Source organism: Hyperolius riggenbachi, chromosome 6 (assembly GCF_040937935.1).
Source record: "Hyperolius riggenbachi isolate aHypRig1 chromosome 6, aHypRig1.pri, whole genome shotgun sequence".
NCBI lineage: Eukaryota > Metazoa > Chordata > Amphibia > Anura > Hyperoliidae > Hyperolius > Hyperolius riggenbachi.
Genome location: NC_090651.1, coordinates 203,123,227 through 203,146,236, shown reverse-complemented (window position 1 = coordinate 203,146,236; position 23,010 = coordinate 203,123,227). Strand labels below are relative to the sequence as shown.

The 23,010-nt window shown below is 49.6% G+C and overlaps 1 protein-coding gene across 8 annotated transcripts in view; it reads right to left on the bottom strand.

Moving 5' to 3' along the window:
- The window catches only part of FAM118B (family with sequence similarity 118 member B), a 167,643-nt gene that overhangs the window by 73,430 nt on the left and 71,203 nt on the right, over positions 1 to 23,010 (bottom strand). The window lies entirely within an intron of this gene.

Sequence of the window (23,010 nt, the reverse complement as noted above, 5' to 3'; positions counted from 1 at the left end):
ATTTTGTATGTGAAGGAGAACATCGGCGCCGTAGCAGCACAGATGAGTCTGTTGAAGAACCCACTGCTGCACGAGTTCGCCTTGTGCCACAAGGTAGGCGGCGCGAAATTTCAGGCACCACAAGCGTGGAAGTTCAAGTGAGACGCAAAAGAGGCGCAAACAGAAATCGCCAGCAAGGCAGGTGCTCCAAAGTCTGGCCTTTCTTTGAAGACTGCAGTGAGGATGGTACCATGGTGATTTGCAAGGTGTGCAAGACCCGCCTGAGCAGGGGGAAAAATATTAACAACCTCTCCACCACCAGCATGACCCGCCACATGGTATCCAAACATCCCACTCTGTGGGCAAACGCGGCAGGACAGGGTACCAGCAACACTGCCTCCCTTGGGGTCACCAGACTCACCACCAGACCCTCCTCAGCAGCAGCAGTAGCCCAGCCATTGCGTGGTTCACAACATTCGCAAACATCAGACGACGCTGACACTGTCACTTTCCGGAATAGTGCTCTTGAGGTCTCCCAGTCTTCATCAAACACAACAACCAACAGCCCTTCAGTGTGCAGCCCTACGGTTCAGTTGTCTGTCTCGGAGATGTTTGAGCGCAAGAGGAAATTGCCAGCAAATGACCCCCGGGCCGTGGCACTAACAGCCAGCATAGCCAAGCTTCTGGCCTGCGAAATGCTGCCATATCGAGTGGTGGAGACAAACAGCTTCAAGGGCATGATGTCAGTGGCCATCCCACGTTACGTGGTTCCCAGCCGCTACCACTTTGCGCGCTCTGCAGTGCCTGAGTTGCATGAGCACGTGGTCAGCAAAATAACCCGAAGCTTAAAGAATGCCGTTGCCTGCAAGGTTCACCTCACCACTGACACCTGTACGAGTGCGTTCGGCCAGGGTCGATACATCTCCCTTATCGCGCACTGGGTTGAACCTTGTGGAGCCTGGCAGCGATTCCTCACCTGCTACGGCGCGGGTGTTGCCCATGCCGCAAACAGCTGCACCGCCGTCCCTCCCACTGGATAACAACAGCAGCACCTACCTCTCTGACTCCTTCTCCTCCAACGCATCTCAAAGCTGTACCTCATCCGGAAACGCTAACCCAGCAGCAGTAGGATCGTGGAAGCAGTGCAGCACAGCTGTTGGCATGCGTCAGCAAGCGTTGCTGAAGCTGATCTGCCTTGGGGATAAGCAGCACACAGGGGAGGAAATTTGGAGGGGAATAAAGGAACAGACGGATTTGTGGCTGGCACCGCTGGACCTGAAACCGGGCATGGTTGTGTGTGATAATGGGAGTAATCTCATTCGCGCTTTAAGGTTGGCTAAGCTGACACACATCCCTTGCCTGGCGCACGTGATGAACCTAGTAGTTCAGCGGTTCCTGAGGACATACCCAGGCGTGGCCGATCTTCTGTTGAAGGTGCGACGAGTGGCCAAACATTGTAGAATTTCCAGTACTGCTTCGGGGGCACTCGCCAAGATGCAGGAGCGCTTCAATCTCCCCCACCATCGCTTGCTGTGTGATGTCCCTACGCGCTGGAATTCTACGCTGCACATGCTAGCCCGCTTTTGCGAGCAGAAGAGTGCAGTGGTCCAGTACATGACGGCGCAGTACCGAGGCGCATCCGGACAGCTGCCAAGCTTCTGTGGATCCAATTGGGCCAACATGTTGGACCTCTGCCAAGTCCTCCACAATTTTGAGCAATCCACGTTGCTTGTGAGCAGTGACAACTCTTCAGTCAGCATTACCATACCACTGCTGTGTTTACTGAAGAAGTCAATGTTGAAAATCAAGGAAACAGCTGTCATGATGCAACTGGGGGAATCTGAAGGAGAAAACGATCAGCGTGATGATACCAACATCAGGCCATCTGCCTCAGGAAACGCTGGCCCCAGCAGCTATGACGAAGAAGAGGAGGAGGAACAGCTGGAGTTGGAGCAGGAATTTCATGCCACCACTGACGAGGGCCAGAGCGGTGCACGTTGGACTTCCACAATTCAGCGCGAATGGTCAGCAGAAGCAGACCAGGAAGAAGGTGACGACTATGATGCATCACAACTATCACAACGCTCACAAGAGGATGATGAGGATCCTGGCAGGACTCTGGCACACATGGCTCAATTCATGCTAGACTGCATTGAACGCGACCCACGCATTGTGCGCATTCTGGACAACACCAATTACTGGGTTTATATCCTTCTGGATCCACGGTACAAACACAATGTTCCAAAACTGCTTGAAGAAAGAGTCAGAAAGGTCAAAATGGAAGAATACCAGCAGGCCCTTGTGGAGACTTTAGAGAGGAGATTGACATCCTCCCCCTCCTCTAGCCAGTTGTACGCCGACAGACTGACTTCCGCAAACCCAGGACGACCAGGAGGGCAGCAAACAACACAAGCCGCAGCTAGTGCCCAAAAGGGAATGGTATCGGCAGTGTCCTTGGAGTGGGAACATTTTCTGACACCCATGCAGCAGCCCACAGAACAGCAAGCGTGCAGATCCACCTCCAACACCGATCGCCTGGAGAAGAAGGTCAAGGACTACATGTCAGATGGCGTAGCTGTGTTGAACAATCCATCTGCACCCTTCAACTATTGGGTATCGAAGCTAGACACCTGGCACGAACTGGCAATGTACGCAATAGAGGTGCTGGCTTGCCCGGCAGCCAGCGTTATGTCGGAACGCTGTTTTTAGTGCTGCCGGAGGCAACGTCACAGATCGCCGTATCCGCCTCTCCACAGAAAATGCAGACCGTCTGACTCAAATTAAAATGAATCAATCCTGGATTGAAAACGACTACGCAACACTCCCGGACCCCAACCAAGTAACATGAACAATGAACATCTGTGATGGGTTAGCGTTTCCGGTCCCTGTTTATTGAACCTCTCATCTGTATTACATTTATGACTGCATGGCGACAAAATGCATTGCTATCCGCACGCTTCTTGTCCTCATGCAAGGCCTGGGTTGCGCCTCAAAGCGTGGCCTTCTCCTCCTGCGCCTCCTCCTGTTCCATCACGTGTGCTGCTGCTGGGTTAGCGTTGCCGGTCCCTTTTTACGGAGCCTCTTATCTGTATTACATTTATGACTGCATGGCGACAAAATGCATTGCTATCCGCACCCTTCTTGTCCTCATGCAAGGCCTGGGTTGCGCCTGAAAGCGTGGCCTTCTCCTCCTGCGCCTCCTCCTGTTCCATCACGTGTGCTGCTGCTGGGTTAGCGTTGCCGGTCCCTTTTTACGGAACCTCTTATCTGTATTACATTTATGACTGCATGGCGACAAAATGCATTGCTATCCGCACGCTTCTTGTCCTCATGCAAGGCCTGGGTTGTTGTGTCTCAAAGCGTGGCCTTCTCCTCCTGCGCCGCCCTCCTCCTGTTCCATCACGTGTGCTGCTGCTGGGTTAGCGTTACCGGTCCCTTTTCCTGGAACCTCTTATCTGTATTACATTTATGACTGCATGGCGACAAAAAGCATGTTACCTGTGCAAAGAAAAATGACATTTTCCGCATTTAAAAGACATTTTTTCCTTTGAAACTTTACAATTAATTTTCTCAAAAACGATAAGCTCTTTTTCAAATTTTTTTTTCCCTCTTGTACCCACTCCCAAGGTGCACATACCCTGCAAATTTGGGGTATGTAGCATGTAAGGAAGCTTTACAAAGCACGAAAGTTCGGGTCCCCATTGCCTTCCATTATGTTCGGAGTTCGGCGCGAACACCCGAACATCGCGGCCATGTTCGGCGAACGATCGCGAACCCGAACATCCAGGTGTTCGCCCAACACTAGCTATGAGAGCTGGGTGTCAGATGTCAGGAAGAGCTATGCAGATTGCAGAGTGGGGCTGGTGGGAGAGAAATGACAGGCAGCCAGCACTGGAGAGCTCTACACACTACTGTGTAGCTGGTATTTAGCCTACACTAACCAGACAGCATTTACTCTGTGGCAATGAACAGAGAGAGAAGACTGATACCACCTGGCATGTGAGCTCAGCAATACTATACATCTCTGGAGATAAGGCATTCCAACTAGCAGCTTCTGGGAACTAACACAGCTTTGTCTGCAGTAGTCATCAGTATCCAGATAACAATAGCAGCAGATGGGGATGTGCAATCTGCTACATACCCAGAACTATAGATGCTATAGGACTACAAACTCAAGCATGCCCTTGGAGATCTGTTATGCTGAATTCACATGTTGCGATTTCCCACACGATTCGTGGGATCGATTTGATTATTTCCAACATGTTCGATCGTGTTTCGATGGATACAGCCGTCGATTTTGCATACTTAATATGCAAAATCGACGGCTGTATCCATCGAAACACGATCAAACATGTTGGAAATAATTGAATCGATCCCGTGAATCGCGCGGGAAATCGCAACGTGTGTATTCAGCATGAGAGTGACTATCCACTTGCTTAAACTTAAAGTGTACCAGAACTCAAAGTTTTAAAAGATTTTTTACATACCTGGGGCTTCCTTCAGCCCCATCCACTCCGATCACTCCCACGCTGCCATCCTCCACTGCCCGCAGCTTCGGGACACGGGTCCCCGCATTTCTGTCAGTCGGAGCCAGTCTAGCGTAAGAAAAGAGCGCTGTTTGCGTACGCGGTTTGAGATATATAGAGGGTGCACTTCTGTGCAGCTGGCCGTAGTTGACGTCAGTGACGGGACCCACTTCCTGAAGCTGCGGGCAGAGGAGGACGGCGGCGTGGGAGTAATCGGAGTGGATGGGGCTGAAGGAAGCCCCAGGTATGTATAAAATCTTTTAAAATTTTGAGCTCTGAGTCCCTTTAAAGGGTTAGGTCTTGTTTCCAATGCAGCCCAGAGCCGTGCGGCTCTGCGTTACATGTCACTCCCGGGGGAGGAGCTTGTGATCCCATTCATTATACTGAATGGGATCCTGGGTGCAATCGCCCCAAAATGCAGGCAGCCATGTACTGTGATTCAGAAGTGAATCGCAGCGCATGTATGGTAACTTCAGAGAGTGCAGTCTATGCACTGTCTGATGTCCCTACGATCCCGTTTCCAAAAGCGCGGCTGAAAGTGCGCTATAAGAACGAGCCCTTACTTAAGTCTGAAAAAAGCAGTTTAACTTACCTAGGGCATCTTGCAGCACCCCTGCAATCAACCTGTGCCCGCACCATCCTTCTGCGACCCTATACCCGGTTGTGGTCAGTTGCAGGCTACTGTGCATGTGCACCCTGATTGTGCTCCCTATACCGGAAGCATTCTGCGCATGTGCAGTAGTGCTTTTCCCATACTTTGCATGTGCAGAATGCTGCCGTGCACGGGAACGTGATGAGGATTTTGAGGAGGAGCATAGGCGGCAAGCTTTAAGTGGTCACCACTGCTGACTGGAGGGTTGTGGAAGTACAGGATGACATGACAGGGGGCTGCAAGAAACCCTAGGTTAGTTAAACTGTTTTTTTTTTTAGACTTAAAGGATAAGGCCCGGTTCACACTTGCGGTTGTTTGCCAAACGGACCGGATGACCTGACCGGATCCGGACCGGATCCGGATCGGAACCGTACGGTTCTGATCCGGATCCGATCCGGATCCGGTCAGGTTGCATCAGGTGTTCATCAGGATGCGATCCGGATCCGTTTGGCAAAAGTAACGTAAAAAACAAAAAAAAAGTTGGGGTCTGGGAGGTCAGCAGAAGGGGGACCTGTGGAATCAGGCCCTCTGCTGTTTAGCACTCACCTCCACCTGCGACATGCTGCCAACATCTCCGGATCCGGATCCAGCTGTGCTGCTCCACTCCAAAATGCTTGCCCACGTGTCCCCATCCAATATCGCCGCAACAATCCGCATAGGAAGTGGGGTAGAACATCCGGATTTCTCAGCCAGTGTGTTGTGCGCTCTCCGGTTCCCATTGGTTTGTATTGGCCGGATGGTGCAGTCCGGCTCCGCCCCGGATACGGCTGCCGGAGGAGCCGGATCAAAAAATAGCGCATGTTGGAACGGAGGCCGGAGTCCGGATCCGGCACGGTCCGGCAGAACGGACGCATGTGAACGGACGCATAGGCTTTCATTGCTATGCCGTGCGTCCGTTCCGTCCGTTCTGCAAGCGGTGCGGCTCCGGCACGTCGATTCCGGACGGCCACCGCTAATGTGAACCGGGCCTAACTGAGACGGGAATAATGGCAGTATTTATACTTGTCTGGGGCATCTTCCAGCCGCATGAAGTTCGTAGGCTCCCTCGCCTTCCTCTCTGGCGTCTCCATTCATATGTAATCACTCCCGGTATTCTGGCCAGTCGTGGGCTTCTGTGCATGCATGGCCAGGCCACGCTCCTGTGCCTGAGAGTATTCTGCGCCTGCACAGTACAGACCTGATGACATCGGCTGGACCACGTGACCTGCGCCATGGAGCGCAAAAGACGCCGACCCGGAACCTGACCTGACAAGGTCGGGTTCTGAAGCAGAGAAAACCTGAAGCCACCGGAGCTGGAGCGAGGGCACAGGATGGCTGCCACGGGCTGGAGGAAGCCCCAGGTAAGTGGATTTTGATTTTAATTTTTCCTTGGACCATTCCTTTAAGATTTCCTTTAAAATAAATGGATTGGGAATGATCAGGATCCTCAGTCACAATTCCCTAAACAACATACATATTGTGAAATAATGGATGCAATACCCAGTGCACTATATTATTTTCTACAGTGCTGCTCGGATACCCCTTTTCAAAATCCGGATCCGATTCGGATCCAGATACCCCGCTATCCGATCCGGGTCGGATATCCGAATTCAAAATTTTCCGATCCGAATCCGATTCGGATATCCGACCCTAGTATCCGATCGGATTCGGATATCCGTGTTTAATCCCGGAAGTGGCCTTTAAATTGCTTTAAAAAGGTTTTTTAGGGTATATGAGGCATGTAGCATCATAATTTTGAAAATGGAAACACTGATGATGTGGGGAGTGGACTTAAAATCCCCCCCCCCTAAAAAAAATGGCTGTCAATCAACATCAGAGTGGTATCAGGAAGCAGTCGTACTGACGCAGTTGGGGCCTCCCCACAACTCGGACAGCAGACACCTCCAAAAAAAATTACACAGCTATTGTGTTTAGATAGTTGACCATGGCACTGTTGTAGGTACCACGGCACAGTAAAAAATTAGGAGAGGTTCCAGGAAGCGGTCGGTCGTACTGCCGCAGTTGGGGCCCCACAACTCGGACAGCACAGACACCTCCAAAAAAATTACACAGCTATTGTGTTTACATAGTTGACCATGGCACTGTTGTAGGTACCACGGCACAGTAAAAAATTAGGAGAGGTTCCAGGAAGCGGTCGGTCGTACTGCCGCAGTTGGGGCCCCACAACTCGGACAGCACAGACACCTCCAAAAAAATTACACAGCTATTGTGTTTAGATAGTTGACCATGGCACTGTTGTAGGTACCACGGCACAGTAAAAAATTAGGAGAGGTTCCAGGAAGCGGTCGGTCGTACTGCCGCAGTTGGGGCCCCACAACTCGGACAGCACAGACACCTCCAAAAAAATTACACAGCTATTGTGTTTACATAGTTGACCATGGCACTGTTGTAGGTACCACGGCACAGTAAAAAATTAGGAGAGGTTCCAGGAAGCGGTCGGTCGTACTGCCGCAGTTGGGGCCCCACAACTCGGACAGCACAGACACCTCCAAAAAAATTACACAGCTATTGTGTTTACATAGTTGACCATGGCACTGTTGTAGGTACCACGGCACAGTAAAAAATTAGGAGAGGTTCCAGGAAGCGGTCGTACTGACGCAGTTGGGGCCTCCCCACAACTCGCACAGCACAGACACCTCCAAAAAAATTACACAGCTATTGTGTTTACATAGTTGACCATGGCAGGTACCACGGCACAGTTCAAAAAATAAGAACCTGGCTTCATGAAGATGGAGTCAGGAGGTTGTGGTGGTAAAGGGTGGTTAAGCAGCAAGCAGGCATAGTGATAACCACTCAGCCACTTCATTTCCCCCTCTTGCCAACAACAGGGGCCAGGAACTCACCAATTGCCCAAGCCTCGTTCATCTTTAAAAAACTCAGTCTGTCCACAGACTGGCCTGACAGACAAGAGCGCTTCTCAGTGACCACGCCACCGGCCGCACTGAAGCACCTTTCCGACATAACGCTGGAAGGCGGGCAGGACAGCACTTCCAGGGCGTATTGCGCCAGCTCGCCCCAGATATCCAGGTGCTTCACCCAGTACTCCAAGGGGTCCACAGGGGTGTCGGTGTCAAGCCCGCTATAGGACCCCATATAGTCGGCCACCATCCGGGTCAGGTGCTGGTTCTGGCTTTGAGAGCCGGATGCTGCTGCAGGCACCTCCTCTGTAGGCAGCGGTACTGGTGTGGCATAGAGCGCCTTTGTCAGAGACAGCAGGTTTGTTGGGCGCCTGCTGATGCTGGATGCAGGCACCTGCTGCTGTGCTGGCTGGACTGAGACAGCAGGGGGGGTGGGAGTCCGGGGGAAGGCTTCCTCCAAGCGCCGAACCAGAATCCGCTGCAAGTCCCTGATTCGGCGCACAGGGTCTCCTCCTACAGGCAGGAACTGAGCCAGCTTCCCCTTCAGCCGTGGGTCCAGCATCAGGGTGATCCAGATGTCCTCCCGAGCACTCATCTCCTTCACCCTTGGGTCTTTGCGCAGGCACTGCAGCATGTGCACTGCCATGGGGAAGAGGGCTGCCATCTCTGCTGACCTATCATCTTCTGCACCGCTGACAGTGCTGTCGTCCTCCTCTGATTCCGGAGCCTCATCTTGCTCTCTCCACCCCCGCACTACTGCAGCTGCACTCCGCTGTGCCCCCTCCTCTTCAAGGTCAGGGACCTCCAACTCCTCCAAGTCCTCCTCCAACTCCTCCGAATCCTCCTCCTGCTGCACAGAGGTGGACTGTGAAGTGTGCTGCTGCTGCTCCTGCTGCTGGATCAAGGCTTCCTCTCCCACTTCCAGCAGAGCATCGAGGGCCTTGTCCAGCATGCACACAATGGTCAACCACTCACACAGCGACGCATGGTCCCGGCTGACCATGTTGGTGGCCTCCAGGAAGGGTGCCAGCACAAAGCACACCAGCTGCATTTTTCCCCACTCAGCAGGGCGGATGATGTCTGGGAGGTGGGTGGTGCCGGTCCCCAACAAGTTGGCATCCATGGTGGCTCTGGCCAGGTACAGGTTGACAGCCCGCCTCTGTTCAACCAGACGTTCCAACATCGCCAGGGTGGAATTCCAGCGTGTTGGAACGTCTATAATGAGGCGGTGCTGTGGGAGGTTAAGCTCCATCTGCACGGCTGTAAGGGTCGCTGTGGCACCACCCGAGCGGCGAAAATGACCCACCGTTTTCCTTGCCGCTCCCAAAAGAGTGTCCATCCCCTGGTAGGTGTGCAGGAATTTCTGCACCACTAGGTTCAGGACGTGGGCCAGACAGGGGATGTGGGTGAGGTTTCCCCGCTGGATGGCGGCAACCAAGTTTGCACCATTGTCGGCCACCACCTCTCCGACTCTGAGGCCTCTGGGGGTCAGCCAACTCCTCTCTTGCTCTCGGAGCTTGGCCAAGACGTGGTCTGCCGTCAGCTTGTTCTTGCCCACCGTGACCATCTGCAGCAGCGCTTGGCAGTGGTGGGCCTTCACGCTGCTGCTGAGGCGGGGTTGTTTGGCGGCGGATGGAACCGGATCAGAGCTGGAAGCTGCTGCACTTCCCCTGACCCTGCTGCGGGGTGGCACCACCCACCGTGGTGATGATGCTGCTGTCTCCTCTTCACCCCCTTCCACCAAACTGACCCAGTGCGCGGTGAAGGACAAATAGCGGCCTGTCCCGAACCGGCTGCTCCATGAGTCCATTGTCACATGGACGCGCGCACCAAGCGCATGATCCAGCCCACGCTCCACGTTGGCCTTTACAAAGCAGTGCAGTGCTGGGATGGCCTTGCGTGCGAAGTAGTGCCGGCTGGGGATTGGCCAATCCGGCGCTGCGCACTGCAGGAGCGCACGCATCCGGCTCCCCTCCTGCACAAACGAGTACGGGAGGAGCTGGGAGGACATGGCCCGTGTAAGCAAGCCGTTCAGCTGGCGTATGCGACGGCTGCCGGGAGGCTGAGCCCTGACCACAAAAGAGTCACTCAGCAGGGTCTGGTGGTGGGGGCGTTTTAGGCTTGCACGGGAAGCTGAGGAGGGAACAGAGGAGACCACTGAGGAGGACTGGCTGCCTGAACAGGCCTCAGTGTCAGCAGGAGTGGCAAAGCTGGTTATAGTGCTCTGACCTCTGCAAGGGCCAGCGCCAGCTTCCTTCAGCAGCTTGAATTCCTGATGCTCAGGTTTGTGCTTATTGCCCAGATGGTTGATGAAGCTGGAGGTGCCATAACTGGAGGGGTGAGACCCTCTGCTCAGCTTCACATGGCATAATTTGCACGTTACAAATTTGCTATCCAGTGAGGGCAGATGGAAAAACTGCCATATTGGGGATTGGAGTTTTCCCTTACGTGGCTCAGAACGGGATGCTGCTGTGGATTTTCTCCCGGTGGTGGTTGGGGCCTGGGGTTGAGTGGTGCGGCTGGTGGTAGTCGTGCCACTGACAGATGGAGCAGCAGCCTGCGGGTCACGTACTCCATGCCCACTGCTGCTCCTGCCAATCCCTGCAATGCTCAACCTGCGTGCCATACACACTGACTCCTCCTCCTCAGAGTCAGAGCTGACATGCCCCTCCGGTCGCTGGTAGTCCGGGTCCTTCACCTCATCATCAAACTCCCCTTCGTAAAACTGCTGGGATGATGAGCCCGCCTCAAACTCCTCTTCTGCTGACACATCATGGACGGGCTCCCCCCCAACAATTACTGTCAGCATCTCAGACTCTTCTGTAAAGCCAATTTTGCTGAGAATATTTTCTCTAGGGCTAGGGCTGGTGGTGGTGGCCTCACTGTCACTGGCTTGCTCCTCGTCATGCGCCATCTGCTGCATCACAGACGCGGCGTCCTTCTCCTCCAATCTGCGCCGCTGACCCTGCTTGAAAATTGACGCAACACGCTGCTGCGTCTCTGCAGCGTGACTGCCAGTGGGTAGCGGCGGAATGACTGATGCGGCAGAACTGCTGCCAGAGGCCGCAATGTTGCTCACTCTCCTTCTGGCCTTGCCCCTCCCCCGTCTCACACTGCCAGTGCCAGACATAGTACAAGACTCACTGTCACTGATGAGTCGACGTCACAGATGATGTGTGTGGGGTACTTGGTGCACTTTTATTATTGGCGGCGGGCTTGGAAATGATCAGCAGATTGACAGACAGGAGTACAACAACTAAACACACTGACACTGCTCACTCAGCAGCAGCACAGCAGCAATAATCTGTAGTACTAGCACTGTCTGCAACTACACAATATAAAACCACAGTAGCAGTAGTAATAGCAGCCCAGCCAGCAGCAAGGAGCCTGGAGTGTGTGCACACAGACACAGCACACACAAAGACACAGGACCTAGTAGCAGTAGTAATAGCAGCCCAGCCAGCAGCAAGGAGCCTGGAGTGTGTGCACACAGACACAGCACACACAAAGACACAGGACCTAGTAGCAGGCACAGGCAGCTGCTGCAGCTGAAAGACTGACTGACAAGACTGACTGACACTAACAAATTACACAGACTAGCTAAGCTAACTACAACACAGTAAAACAGTAAAACCAGAAGGTGTTTTAGTGTTAAAACGCTGGGTTATCACTGGGATAATGTACTTGCTTCAGCCAAACACACTGGACAAACTATCTCAGTGGCAGTCACAAAGCAAGGACGAGATTCTTAACATGCCCCCCTCCTTATATACAGGAGGGACTGGCCAAGGTTCCCCTCTGTGATTGGGTGCTTGGGCTTAGGCTGGGAGCGCTCTGATTGGCTGAATGACGTCATGGACATCATGTCCATGGTTACAGTACCCGGATTCGGATATCCGATCGGTATCCGCGGATATCCGGGTTATGCGACCAACTATCCGCATAGAGCTATCCGGATTTCCGTCCAGCTATCCGGAATCCGGATCCGATCGGATAGGCCTAAAAAGTTCGGATATCCGAGTCTATTCGGATATCCGGTATCCTGATGAGCAGCACTGATTTTCTAGAATCCTAGCAAATTTCTGCTCCAAAAGCCTGCCATGGAGGCGGGTTGAATACTGCTAACTTGGTGACAGCGGTGGAATGCGGGAACCGTAAGAGGAACGGGGAGACTCTATAGGATCCAGAGCCTTTCCTCTCCATAGGTAAGTATCTGTTTTTTTTCCCCCACTTCAGTATTACTTACACATATGCAATTTTCCTGTCAGATTGGCTGATCGATTGATAATTTCCAGCATGTTCCATCTGCTTCAGATAAAGAAAAGAATCTATTTTTTTCAGCATTGATCTCAAAATCAATCCCTTTCTTGGTCAGAAAGCAGATTGGACATGTTGGAAATTGATCAGTCAATCTGATGGAAAAATTGCATGGTGTGTATAATGCTGGGAATACACGGCTCAATTCTGAGCCATTTACATGGCTCTATAGATAATTTCCTACACGTCCGTCCTCCTGCCCGATCGTTTCTGCGCTCGATTCCACATGGAAGACAATGGAAAAAGATAAGAAAAATGAGTGGAAGATAAAAGAATAGCCAGCGGAATCGAGCGGCAAAAACGATCGGGCGCAGAATCGAGCGCCAGAATTGAGCCGTGTATTCCCAGCATAAAAGCCTTTACACACTGGTCATCCACATATCAATTTTTCCTGGCAGCTCGATCACTTTGAGCAAATAAACTGGGAATCTATTGCCCCAATAATGACATGCACAATTTCCTTTTTGACTTTAAGCCTAGTACACACAATGCAATTTTCCATTAAGTACAGTATACGTGTCGAAACAATTATTTCCGACAGGTCCGATCAGATTGCCGATTGTTTTTCTAATTTTTTTGCAATTACTTCTACACAAAAATGATCAGAAAATGATTGCAAATCAGATTGTACCGGTCAGAAATAATCGATTTTAGTATCAATAGGATGGGAAATTGCATCATGTGTACCAGGCATTATGCTAGGTACACACAATGCAATTTTCTGACAGATCTGCTGTCAGATCAATTATTTCCAACATGTCCGATCTGAATGTCGATCGATTTTCGTTCACTTCTATGGAAATCGATCTGAAAATCAATCAAAATTCAGATTGGACATGTTGGAAAAAAAAATCGATCTGGCAGGTACATCTGCCAGAAAATTGTATGTTGTGTACCTAGCATAAAACTGCTACAACAACCATTCAATTTTGTTTGTAAATACAGACAAAATGCTCTTCTCTTTCAGCTAGCTCTCTAACTGCACTTCTCTCCACACATGCATTGGGCACCTTCAGATGACATCAGTCAGTTAAAAAAAAGGTGGTTACAGCCTTCACTGTATAACAGTTACAACTGCTGGAATAAAGGAAAAAAACTGTTACTCTGCCAGGAGTAAAAATGGTTCGTCCCAGGCATTTTTACTGGACATCGCTGAGAGGATGCTTACAGTTCCTCTTTAAGCTGAATGACTGCAAATACTTTCTGTTTTAAGAGGGCAGGTTTATATTAACAGGCATTTTGTAACTGAATATTTTTTAAAATGACCTTTCCACTTGATTCTGTAGCCAGTTAATGATTTTCTAAAAAGAAAAAAAAACTCAATTGAAATTGCTTCCTCTCAGTCATGGCATCTACCTGGATAATAGGTGAGTGGATATTACAGTTGAAATTATAATCTCTCAACACTGCAGAGAAATGTTATTTAATCTCTACAGCAGGTGCTGGTAAGGGTGCATTGACACTATATGTGTTGTGTTGCATAATATTACTCCATGCCAACTCACTGCCCATTAATTGTATGGGCATGTTCACATCTATGCATCATGTAGAGATGTAAACATGCACATACAGCTGTATGAGATGGGAGTTCACATGAGATATAACTGCAACTCAGCAAGCTTAGAACGGTGTGAATGAACCCTGAAAGTATGGACTGGAAATCTTTGCAACATATACAAATATTCCAGAGGGAATTTTGGATACTTTCTAGACAGATTGTGAAAACACTAGAGTATTCCCAAACTGTGGGTGCTGGTGAATGATGAGGTGGTTCTGAATACAAAGACACCTTATTAAAGGACACCTGAAATGAGAGGGATGGAGAGGCTACCATATTAATTTCTTTTTAAATACCAGTTGTCTGGCATCTACCGTATTTCGCGCCGTATAAGACGCTCCGGAATATAAGCCGCACCTAGGTTTAGAGAGCAAAATCCAGGGAAAACAAAATATAAACTAAACCTGGTGCGTCCATATTTCAGGAGCATCTTGTACATGACCTCCCCCAAATGGTGTCCTCCTGTCTGCCCCCAGTGTCCTGCTGTCTGCCCCCAGTGTCCTGCTGTCTGCCCCCATGTGCCTGCTGTCTGCCCCCATGTGCCTGCTGTCTGCCCCCGGTTTCTGTCCCCCATGTGTCTACTGTCAGCACCCAGCTGTCTGCCCCCCATGTTTTTGCCCCCTTGTTTCTGCTGTCTGCCCCCCCGGTTGCCTCTACCCCCTCATTCAGGTGTCCTCGGGTCCCCCCTGTGTGTCCTCGGGTCCCCCTGTGTGTCCTTTGGTCCCCCCTGTGTGTCCTTTGGTCCCCCCTGTGTGTCCTTGGGTCCCCCCTGTGTGTCCTCGCCGGGTCCCCCCTGTGTGTCCTCGCCAGGTCCCCCTCTGATCGAGAAGCGGCAGCAGCTTACCTCCTCCATCTTGCCCGCGGCGATTGAAGACATCTGGCTTCTGTGGGCGGCTTCCTCTAGTGTCGGCTTGTAATGACGCGTCAATCACCGCGGGCAAGATGGAGGAGGTAAGCTGCTGCTGCTGCTTCTCAATCTGGGGGGGACCCGAGCACACAGAGGGGGGACATGAGCAGGGGGACGAGCAGGGGGTTGGGGGGGGGGGGGTAGACGGCTACAGCAGGACGCACAGGCAGGAAATCCCCCGGGTTCGTATCGGCGGGCGTTCGTAAGTCGGGGATTCCCTGCCTTTGCCGTATAAGACGCAGGGACTTTTTCTCCCAATTTTTTGGGGAGAAAAAGTACGTCATACGGCTAAAAGTACGGTAGCTGATCGTTCATGCATCAGTACTGTAGTGTCTGAATCACACACATGTGAAACAAGCATGTGGCAAGTCCAGTCATACTCCAGTCAGAGCACCTGATCTGCATGCTGGTTCGGGGTCATTGGCTAAAAGTATTAGAGGCAGAAGATCAGTAGAAGAGCCAAGCAATGTGCATTGTTTAACCACTTGAGGACCGTGGGCTTTACCCCCCTTAAGGACCGGCCACTTTTTTTCCATTCAGACCACTGCAGCTTTCACGGTTTATTGCTCGCTCATACAACCTACCACCTAAATGAATTTTGGCTCCTTTTCTTGTCACTAATACAGCTTTCTTTTGGTGCTATTTGATTGCTTCTGCGATTTTTACTTTTTATTATATTCATCAAAAAATTGATTTTTTTTTAACTTTCTGTGCTGACATTTTTCAAATAAAGTAAAATTTCTGTATACATGCAGCGCGAAAAATGTGGACAAACATGTTTTTGATCAAAAAAAAAAACCCATTCAGTGTATATTTATTGGTTTGGGTAAAAGTTATAGCGTTTACAAACTATGGTGCAAAAAGTGAATTTTCCCATTTTCAAGCATCTATGACTTTTCTGACCACCTGACATGTTTCATGAGGGGCTAGAATTCCAGGATAGTATAAATACCCCCCAAATGACCCCATTTTGGAAAGAAGACATCCCAAAGTATTCACTGAGAGGCATAGTGAGTTCATAGAAGATATTAATTTTTGTCACAAGTAAGCGGAAAATGACACTTTGTGACAAAAAAAAAAGTTTCCATTTCTTCTAACTTGCGACAAAAAAAAATGAAATCTGCCACGGACTCACCATGCACCTCTCTGAATACCTTGAAGTGTCTACTTTCCAAAATGGGGTCATTTGTGGGGTGTGTTTACTGTCCTCGCATTTTGGGGGGTGCTAATTTGTAAGCACCCCTGTAAAGCCTAAAGGTGCTCATTGGACTTTGGGCCCCTTAGCGCAGTTAGGCTGCAAAAAAGTGCCACACATGTGGTATTGCCGTACTCAGGAGAAGTAGTATAATGTGTTTTGGGGTGTATTTTTACACATACCGATGCTGGGTGGGAGAAATATCTCTGTAAATGACATTTTTTTAATTTTTTTTACACACAATTGTCCATTTACAGAGATCTTTCTCCCACTCAGCATGGGTATGTGTAAAAATACACCCCAAAACACATTATACTACTTCTCCTGAGTACGGCGATACCACATGTGTGGCACTTTTTTGCACCCTAACTGCGCTAAGGGGCCCAAAGTCCAATGAGTACCTTTAGGATTTCACAGGTCATTTTGAGAAATTTCGTTTCAAGACTACTCCTCACGGTTTAGGGCCCCTAAAATGCCAGGACAGTATAGGAACCCCACAAATGACCCCATTTTAGAAAGAAGACACCCGAAGGTATTCCGTTAGTAGTACGGTGAGTTCATAGAAGATTTTATTTTTTGTCACAAGTTAGCGGAAAATGACACTTTGTGAAAAAAAAACAATAAAAATCAATTTCCGCTAACTTGTGACAAAAAATAAAATCTTCTATGAACTCACTGTACTACTAACAGAATACCTTGGGGTGTCTTCTTTCTAAAATGGAGTCATTTGTGGGGTTCCTATCCTGTCCTGGCATTTTAGGGGCCCTAAACCGTGAGGAGTAGTCTTGAAACAAAATTTCTCAAAATGACCTGTGAAATCCTAAAGGTACTCATTGGACTTTGGGCCCCTTAGCGCAGTTAGGGTGCAAAAAAGTGCCACACATGTGGTATCGCCGTACTCGGGAGAAGTAGTACAATGTGTTTTGGGGTGTATTTTTACACATACCCATGCTGGGTGGGAGAAATACCTCTGTAAATGGACAATTGTGTGTAAAAAAATCAAAAGATTGTCATTTACAGAGGTATTTCTCCCACCCAGCATGGGTATGTGTAAAAATACACCCAAAAACACATTATACTACTTCTCCCGAGTACGGCGATACCACATGATTGGCACTTTTTTGCAGCCTAACTGTGCTGAGGGGCCCAAAGTCCAATGAGTACCTTTAGGATTTCACAGGTCATTTTTGTTTCAAGACTACTCCTCACTGTTTAGGGCCCCTAAAATGCCAGGGCAGTATAGGAACCCCACTAATGACCCCATTTTAGAAAGAAGACACCCCAAGGTATTCCGTTAGGAGTATGGTGAGTTCATAGAAGTTTTTATTTTTTTGTCACAAGTTAGCGGAAATTGATTTTAATGGTTTTTTTTCACAAAGTGTCATTTTCCGCTAACTTGTGACAAAAAATAAAAATCTTCTATGAACTCACCATACTCCGTACGGAATACCTTTGGGTGTCTTCTTTCTAGAATGGGGTCATTTGTGGGGTTCCTATACTGCCCTGGCATTTTAGGGGCCCTAAACCGTGAGGAGTAGTCTTGAAACCAAATGTCGCAAAATGACCTGTGAAATCCTAAAGGTACTCATTGGACTTTGGGCCCCTTAGCGTACTTAGGGTGTAAAAAAGTGCCACACATGTGGTACCGCTGTACTCAGGAGAAGTAGTATAATGCGTTTTGGGGTGTATTTTTACACATACCCATGCTAAGTGGGAGAAATATCTCTGTAAATAACAATTGTTTGATTTTTTTACACACAATTGTCCATTTACATAGAAATTTCTCCCACCCAGCATGGGTATGTGTAAAAATACACCCCAAAACACATTATACTACTTTTCCTGAGTACGGCGGTACCACATGTGTGACACTTTTTTGCAGCCTAGGTGCGCTAAGGGGCCCAACGTCCTATTCACAGGTCATTTTGAAGCATTTGTTTTCTAGACTACTCCTCGCGGTTTAGGGCCCCTAAAATGCCAGGGCAGTATAGGAACCCCACAAGTGACCCCATTTTAGAAAGAAGACACCCCAAGGTATTCCGTTAGGTGTATGGCGAGTTCATAGAAGATTTTATTTTTTGCCACAAGTTAGTGAAAAATGACACTTTGTGAAAAAAAACCAATAAAAATTAATTTCCGCTAACTTTTGACAAAAAAATAAAATCTTCTATGAACTCGTCATACACCTAACAGAATACCTTGGGGTGTCTTTTTTTCTAAAATGGGGTCACTTGTGGGGTTCCTATACCGCCCTGGCATTTTACAGGCCCAAAACCGTGAGTAGTCTGGAAACCAAATGTCTCAAAATGACTGTTCAGGGGTATAAGCATCTGCAAATTTTGATGACAGGTGGTCTATGAGGGGGCGAATTTTGTGGAACCGGTCATAAGCAGGGTGGCCTTTTAGATGACAGGTTGTATTGGGCCTGATCTGATGGATAGGAGTGCTAGGGGGGTGACAGGAGGTGATTGATGGGTGTCTCAGGGGGTGGTTAGAGGGGAAAATAGATGCAATCAATGCACTGGGGAGGTGATCGGAAGGGGGTCTGAGGGTTTGGCCGAGTGATCAGGAGCCCACACGGGGCAAATTGGGGCCTGATCTGATGGGTAGGTGTGCTAGGGGGTGACAGGAGGTGATTGATGGGTGTCTCAAGGTGTGATTAGAGGGGGGAATAGATGCAAGCAATGCACTGGCGAGGTGATCAGGGCTGGGGTCTGAGGGCATTCTGAGGGTGTGGGCGGGTGATTGAGTGCCCTAGGGGCAGATAGGGGTCTAATCTGATAGGTAGCAGTGACAGGGGGTGATTGATGGGTAATTAGTGGGTGTTTAGGGTAGAGAATAGATGGAAACACTGCGCTTGGGTGGTGATCTGATGTCGGATCTGCGGGCGAACTATTGGTGTGGGTGGGTGATCAGTTTGCCCGCAAGGGGCAGGTTAGGGGCTGATTGATGGGTGACAGTGACAGCGGGTGATTGATGGGTGGCAGTGACAGGGGGTGATTGATGGGTGGCAGTGACAGGGGGTGATTGATGGGTGATTGATAGGTGATTGACAGGTAATCAGTGGGTTATTACAGGGGAGAACAGATGTAAATATTGCACTGGCAAATTGATAAGGGGGGGTCTGAGGGCAATCTGAGCGTGTAGGCGGGCGATTGGGTGCCCGCAAGGGGCAGATTAGGGTCTGATCTGATGGGTAACAGTGACAGGTGGTGATAGGGGGTGATTGATGGGTGATTGATGGGTAATTAGTGGGTGTTTAGAGGAGAGAATAGATGGAAACACTGCGCTTGGGTGGTGATCTGATGTCGGATCTGCGGGCGATCTATTGGTGTGGGTGGGTGATCAGTTTGCCTGCAAGGGGCAGGTTAGGGGCTGATTGTTGGGTGGCAGTGACAGGGGGTGATTGATGGGTGATAGGTGATTGGCAGGTGATTGACAGGTGATCAGTGGGTTATTACAGGGAAGGACAGATGTAAATATTGCACTGGCGAATTGATAAGGGGGGGTCTGAGGGCAATCTGAGCGTGTAGGCGGGTGATTGGGTGCCCGCAAGGGGCAGATTAGGGTCTGATCTGATAGGTAACAGTGACAGGTGGTGATAGGGAGTGATTGATGGGTGATTGATGGGTAATTAGTGGGTGTTTAGAGGAGAGAATAGATGTAAACGCTGCGCTTGGGTGGTGATCTGATGTCGGATCTGCGGGCGATCTATTGGTGTGGGTGGGTGATCAGATTGCCCGCAAGGGGCAGGTTAGGGACTGATTGTTGGGTGGCAGTGACAGGGGATGATTGATGGGTGATAGGTGATTGGCAGGTGATTGACAGGTGATCAGTTGGTTATTACAGGAAAGGACAGATGTAATTAATGCACTGGCGAATTGATAAGGGGGGGGGGGGGTCTGAGGGCAATCTGAGCGTGTGGGCGGGTGATTGGGTGCCCGCAAGGGGCAGATTAGGGTCTGATCTGATAGGTAACAGTGACAGGTGGTGATAGGGGGTGATTGATGGGTGATTGATGGGTAATTAGTGGGTGTTTAGAGAAGATAACAGATGTAAACGATACATTTGGGAGGTAATCTGACGGCGGGTTTGCGGGCGATCTAATGGTGTGGGTGGGTGATCAGATTGCCCGCAAGGGGCAGGTTAGGGGCTGATTGATGGGTGGCAGTGACAGGGGGTGACAAAGGGTGATTGATGGGTGATAGGTGATTGGCAGGTGATCAGTGGGTTATTACAGGGAAGAACAGATGTAATTAATGCACTGGTGAATTGATAAGGGGGGGGTCAGAGGGCAATCTGAGCGTGTGGGCGGGTGATTGGGTGCCCGCAAGGGGCAGATTAGGGTCTGATCTGATAGGTAAAAGTGACAGGTGGTGATAGGGGGTGATTGATGGGTGATTGATGGGTAATTAGTGGGTGTTTAGAGGAGAGAATAGATGTAAACAATGGATTTGGGAGGTGATCTGATGTCGGATCTGTGGGCGATCTATTGGTGTGGGGGGGGGGTGATCAGATTGCCCGCAAGGGGCAGATTAGGGGCTGATTGATGGGTGGCAGTGACAGGGGGTGATTGACGGGTGATTGACGGGTGATTGACAGGTGATTGACAGGTGATCAGGGGATAGATGCATACAGTAAACAGGGGGGGTGGTCTGGGGGGGGGGGGGTCTGGGGAGAATCTGAGGGGTGGGGGGTGATCAGGAGGGGGCAGGGAGCAGGGGGGGGATAAAAAAAAAATAGCGTTGACAGATAGTGACAGGGAGTGATTGATGGGTGATTAGGGGGGTGATTGGGTGCAAACAGGGGTCTGGGGGGTGGGCAGGGGGGGGTCTGATGGGTGCTGTGGGCGATCTGGGGCAGGGGGGGGAGAAATCAGTGTGCTTGGTGCAGACTAGGGTGGCTGCAGCCTGCCCTGGTGGTCCCTCGGACACTGGGACCACCAGGGCAGGAGGCAGCCTGTATAATACACTTTGTAAACATTACAAAGTGTATTATACACTTTGTATGCGGCGATCGCGGGGTAACATCCCGCCGGCGCTTCCGTATAGCCGGCGGGATGTTGCGGCGAGCGAGCGGTGACAGGCGCCGGCGGAGGATCGCGTCACGGATGACGCGATCGCTCCGCCCATGCCCTTAGAAGGACCGCCGCCTCTGTGGGTGAGCCGGTCCTTCAGGGCTCCACTTCCCGGCCGCCTCTGTGCGTTAGGCGGTCGGGAAGTGGTTAAAGACTGGAGTGATGGGGCTATGTTGAATAAGATATTCCATATGCCTGCTTGATAACTATACTCTTATCATTAGCAAGTTCCTGTATAGCTCTTCTCTCCTCGCCCGTGAGGTTATGTTTGATATGCAAAGTTGTGTCCACGGGAGCTGTTCTCAACAGTATAGCAATCTGCTCACTAGTCTGTTTCATAAATTGATCTATTGCCTGACAAGAGGGTGGGTTAAATCGACTCTTAGTCCTCAGTGAAGTACCAAACAAAGTAAGTTGTTCAGTGTCAGTCCTCTGGCTCTGGCCAAACATGTGCATCTGAGGATTGCCAAAATAATATTTTAAGCGAATGGTTCTATAAAACCTCTGTAGATCTATGTCCAATTCAACCTGTTGGGGCCAAGATGTTGGGGCAAATGACAGTCCTTTCTCCAACAACGACCGCTGAGCAATGGAAAGTTCCAGTGATGAAATGTTGACCACAATGGTCTCTGCTACTTGTTGCTGTGTCTGGGTTTCTGCTGTTGTGGCCGATGTCTTAGGCGGTCCTTGATATTTGTGCTTCCTACCCCCTCTGCGCGTTCTGACGTTATCTGGGACAAGCGCCCGTATTGGTCGGCGTTTAGGACAGCTGAGCGGGCCCTGCCTCCTTGGCTGCACACAGCGCGCTGTCACTGTTGCTCTGTGATTGGAGCAAACAGTTTGTGCATAGCAAGTAGAAGTTTCCCACAAGGTTCGCATGGCGGACGGAAGGGGATTGGTCGCTCCAATGCGACAGCACAACTGATTGGCTAAATTTGGAAACCATGTACTATATAAAGTGTGATGATTAGTATGTATTTGTATATGCTGGTGACACTTGATAAAGGAGGTTAGTCCTCCGAAACGTTGTATTTATGCCAGCATTCTTTCAATAAAGTAAAAGAGCAAGTACGAGATGGTGCCGGATTCTATCTTTCCACGGTCGATCTAATGGCAAATCGACCAGTGTATGGCTACCTTAAGTGATCAAATTACAATTTGTGATTACACACAAAAGAGGGGGAATTAAACAGGCTAAACTCTCTGCATACAGGGTTCATTTCTGTATGTTTTCCTTATGTTCTGTGCAAGAGTTCCGTTCTACTTATGAATGGCCAGTCTGTTGACTGGTGTGGGTTACAGGAGGAAACTATGTCGCTGGTAAATAAGTATAATGCAAGATGCTGCAGTCTTCTTTGCTTTTGCTTTTTTTTTTCCTAAATAGAATTAATATCCTCTTATGTTAACATTATTTTTTTTCATCACTGGGATACAGGTTGCTGTAGCTATGTATGTTGAAGTTCAAAAGGTTATTTTGTGTGTTTTCAAGAAGAAAACTGTTCCTAAAGCCTGGTACACACTTTCAATTATGATTGGTCAATCACTGACCAATTTTACCACCTACATGTAGTAAGAGGGTTTACCTACACAATCTGCTCATAGTATTCAATATCAGCTGACCCCCATACTACTTGGAGGTGATAAAAGTAGTCAGTGATTGGCCGATCATAATTTAAAGTGGTACCAGGCTTTAGTTCTCCTGTTTGTGCCCTGACTACAAGAACTCTAGGCTGGGTGAGGCTGATCACTATCCACCGTAGCTGAGAAGAGTGTCCACCATTTCCCCATGGTTGCACAAACCTCCAATTTTTATTGGCCAGTGACTGGCCAATCGTACTACTTTTATGTAGTTTGATGCACAACCTGTTCATAGTATTCAAAATCTGTTAGCCCTCATACTATAATAATAATAATAATAATAATCTGAACATTTGTATAGCG